Source organism: Dioscorea cayenensis, chromosome 20 (assembly GCF_009730915.1).
Source record: "Dioscorea cayenensis subsp. rotundata cultivar TDr96_F1 chromosome 20, TDr96_F1_v2_PseudoChromosome.rev07_lg8_w22 25.fasta, whole genome shotgun sequence".
Classification (NCBI taxonomy): domain Eukaryota; kingdom Viridiplantae; phylum Streptophyta; class Magnoliopsida; order Dioscoreales; family Dioscoreaceae; genus Dioscorea; species Dioscorea cayenensis.
In genome coordinates, this window is record NC_052490.1 from 236,600 (window position 1) to 241,247 (window position 4,648).

At 37.7% G+C, this 4,648-nt stretch overlaps 1 non-coding gene across 1 annotated transcript; it reads left to right on the plus strand.

Annotated features, from left to right (window-relative positions):
- Positions 1 to 1,594: 1,594 nt before the first annotated feature.
- Positions 1,595 to 1,701, plus strand: LOC120252080. The gene has a single exon (XR_005533630.1). It is a non-coding gene; the product is annotated as a small nucleolar RNA R71 (small nucleolar RNA).
- Positions 1,702 to 4,648: the final 2,947 nt, after the last annotated feature.

Genomic DNA, 4,648 nt, shown 5'->3' on the forward strand with positions numbered 1-4,648 from the left:
ACAATATGAAAACAAAACATAAGATTATGGTTTGGTTCAAATAGGAGCCATTAAGAAGAAAAAAAAAACATAGGATTTAGGCTTTGATTGAAAAATATGATACATTCCAAAAAAAAAAACACCTGATTAGTGGTTTGGTTAAAAATTAGGAGTCATTCTGAAAATAATAATAAAGCACTAGGGTTTTGATTCAAAAATAAGAGCCATTCCAGAAAAATAACATAGGCTTAGCCTTTTGATTCAAAAATAGCAAACATTTCCAACGAAAAAAATATTGGATTAGGGTTTTCTTTCATTCAAAAATAGGAGCCATTCCAAAAACAAAACATAGGATTAGGTTTTTCATTGAAAAAATATGACATATTACAAAATAAAACATAGGATTAATGTCTTGCTTCAAAAATAGATGATATTCATAAAGGAAAACATAATATTAGGGTTTTGATTCAAAATAGATAAATAAGAGACATTATGAAAAGAAAACATTGGATTCTCATTTTGATTGAAAGATATGAGACATTATGGAAGGAACATAGGACTACGGTTTTGATTCATATATAGTAGGCATTATGGAAAGAAAACATAGGATTAGTGTTTGATTGAAAAATAAGAGACATTACTATTAAATAAACTATAGGATTAGGGTTTTGAATGAAAAATAGGATTATGGTTTTAATTGAAAGATAGGATACATTCTCGAAACAAAACATAATATTGAGGTTTTCGATTGAAATATAGTAGGCATTCCGAAAAGGAAACATAGGATTAGGGTTTTTATTGAAAAGTATAAGACATTACTATAAGAAAACATACCATTAGTGTTTTGATCAAAAAACAAAAAAAAAATAGGGGACATTTCCAAAAAAAACAAAGGATTAGGGATTTTACTCAAAATTAGAAGACATTACCAAAAAACAAAGGATTAGGGGTTTCATTCAAAAATAGGAGCCATTCGGAAAAGGGAAATATAGCATTTGGGTTTGGATTGAAAAATATGAGATATTACAAAAACAAAAAATTGGATTATTGTTTTGATTCAAATAATGAAGACATTTCCAAAATAAAACATAAGATTAAGATTTTAATTGAAAAATAGGAGGAATTAAAAACTTACGATTATTGTTTTTATTAAAAAAAAAATATGAGAAATTATGAAAGCAAAACATACGATTATTTTTTAAATTAAAAAATAGCAAAAATTCACAAAATAAAAAATAAGATTAGGGTTTTTCATTAAAAATTGAGGACATTCACAAAAAACCATATGGAGGGAGCATGTCCTCCACCACAACCGGCGCAATTAGTCACGGCCGCCACTCTATTTGAAGTTAGGAGATCTAACTTCTTACTCAAATTCTCTACTTGGGCCGCCAATAAAGAGTTTCTTTGCATCAATTTCATGGAGACCCAGCCCAACTTTTTTTCTTCTCCCCTAGCATTCCATTGGTAGCTATTTAACCCCATTTCCTCAATTAATTGGCGGGCTTCATCGGGGTCTTGCTACCTAAGGTACCTCTTCCGCCGCATCCAAGAGTTGCCTTTGTACTCGGGGTTCAAACCATTGTAAAAGGTTTGAACAATCATCCACTCCGGGAATCCGTGTTGCGGGCACTTTCTCAGGAGCTCCTTGAACCTTTCCCATGTCTCGAATAGAGACTCCAATTCCAACTGAACAAAGGATGAGATCTCATTCCTAAGCTTTGTTGATTTTCCGGGAAGGAAGTAACGGGCTAGAAAAGTTTCTACCAGCTCCTCCCATGTGGTAATTGATGCTCAAGGTAATGAGTGTAGCCACTGTTTTGCTCTCCCCTTTAGGGAAAATGGGAAGGCTCTCAATTTGATGGCATCATCCATCACTTCATTTATCTTATGCATATCACACACCTCGAGAAAGCTCTCTATATGACTGTTTGGATCCTCATCGGCCAAACCATTGAATTGTGCGGATTGCTGCAACATGTGGATGAATGCCGGCTTCAGCTTGAAATTCTTAGCTGTAATCGGGGGACGCACAATACTCGACTGTGTCCCCAATACTGAAGGTCTGGCATAATTAGATAGTGTTCGCTGTTGCCTATTCTGTCCAGCCATGTTTTCAGATTCTTCTACTTCCAAAGTAGCTAAATTAGACTGTTCTTGTACAGGTTCTTTCCCTTTTCTTCTAAGTGTGCGTTCAAGCTCAGGATCTCCTTCAATCAATATTGAGGGATTCCCTCGTGTCATAACCTGGAGCTACAACCAAAAAGAAAGAAAAAGAAATTAGAACAATGATAGAATTAGAAGATATAGAAGAGAATGTATGGTGAAATAGCTAAGAAAACAAAGTGTAAAGTGTCTCTAAACGCCTATTCCCCGGCAATGGTGCCAAAAACTTGACAAGGTCCCCTTGCGTATATCCCGCAAGTGCACAAGTTTGTCAAAATAATAATCCCGGATGAGCGGATATCAAATCCACAGGGAACAGGGGATAGAAACACTTAATTCGATTCCTAGCTATGTGAAAGATCAATAGTGATAAGTGTGACAATGATTCAATTCTCGAAAGTAAAAACAACAAGTAAGAGAGCACGAATAAAGGAGAAGGTAAGGAAATCGATAAAGATGGGGTACTCGGATAATGCTCCGCCTAAGACAATCGTTTCAAGTGCAAGAACCCTCTAATATGGTTCCTAATCAATGCAATAGTGAGTCATGGAAATCTTTCATTACATAGTCCCAAATCTAAGGTCAACTATGCCTAACTCTATACATGTCCCGGAGGAGAAATCGAACAATCTCAACACCTCGCACTCGCATAGTGTTGCAATGAGCTCTAAGGATTCCAAGTGATAAATCTCTTCCTAATTATAGACATAACCCTTTGGTCCAGGTGGAAGGTCCCTAACCAGAATTAAGCCATAGATACTAAGATCACCTCAACGCTTCACTCAGATGCACGCGCAACTAAGCCCCAGCGGAGGTTCATCCCTTAGACCATTCACTCTATTATGGCCACAAAGAACTCGAGGAACATAGGTAGAATCTATCACGTCGGAGGGGAAAGGGGACGCTCCTGTATCTCTCGACTCACCCTCTCAACCCTCTTCAACCTAGCTTTGTCTAACGCTTGTGGTGTGTCACTCACTCACAAGGTTAGCAACGAGAACTCTCAACCCTAGTGTCACTCTAGGGGAAATGTTTATACAATCAAGCATTCAAGGTTGGAACTCACAATAAACATCAATTTATTGAAAGCATAATAAATAGATTCAATGAAACGAATACATCCTAGGGTTCACAAATACCCAAGTGCCCACTAGGGGTTTAGCTCTCCATGGAGCTAAGTACAATCAAAGAAATAGAATGTAAAAGCAATGAATCCATAAAGAAACCCCCTTGATGGTCGTGTCGATGGTCTTGTGGAGAGTCCGCTACTCGTCGCAAGGAATCCTTTGTCCGGCCTAGGATACACCTCGCCGGATCGGTGCAGAAGAAAGCTCTCCTAATAACCTTCTTCCAAATGACGCACGATGTTGGAGCCATAGAACCTCTCCAAAACCCTAGCCAATACCCCTCAAAACCCTAGCTGAAGCCCTCTCGCAAGTTGGGGAAAAGATGGAGAAAAAAATATCAAAATCGGGGCTGAATCTGCTTTATATAGGGCTGGAATCGGGCGACTCCATGGGCGTGCATAATGTCACACGCCCCTGTGGAATTTCCACACGGGCGTGGATAATTTCCACACGCCCGTGTGGATACTCTGGTTTTCTGTTTTCTCGGCCGGCTGTGAACAGTGTTGCTACAGTACTTTCCCGCAAATTTGGCACAGTTCTCTGCTACAGTATCCAGCCTGAATAGCTTCCCGAATCCATATTTTCATCGGGGTAACGCAAACGGGCACATGTTCACGTCGTCGATCACCTGCTTCTTCAATGATAGACAAGTTGGTGGAGCTCTTGTTTTATGTGCATAAGTCGGAATGCTCGAGTGTGACTGCCCTTGTGCCCCTCCAAATGGATGTGCTCAATCAAATACGAGGAGGTTGGCACACACTCTAGCATCTCACACATGACCTATGTCTTCGCGTTTGAACCTTAGCAAGATTTCCTCAAAATTGGTGCATTATGATCCATATTGGCTTCTTTCCTTCATACTCGGCCTCACAACCCTACTCGCATAAAAAGTAACATAAAAACACACATATTAGTGCAAAAAAACCCGAGAAAAAGTAATGCTCAACATAAGGAATGAACGCTCAGCATTCATATCGCTACAAGCACTTATCATTTTTTTGAAATGTCTACTATTTTTGAATCAAAACTCTAATTCTATGTTTTTCTAATGTCCTATTCAAACAAAACTAGAACCCTATATTTTCTTTTCTTAGTGTCTCTTATTTGTCACTTTTGAATCAAAAGCCTAACCTATGTTTCTTTTCGGAACATCTAATATTTTTCTTCAAAAACAAAATCCTTTTTTTACGAATGTCCGCTATTTTTTTGAATCATACCCCTAATCCAATATTTTCTTTTCTGAGTGTGTCCTATTTTTATGTTTTGAATCAAAACCTTAATCCTATGATTGAAAAATAGGAGACATTACTATAAGAAGGCATAGGATTACGGTTTTGATTCTAAAATAGTTGACATTCCGAAAAGAGAAAAAAAGA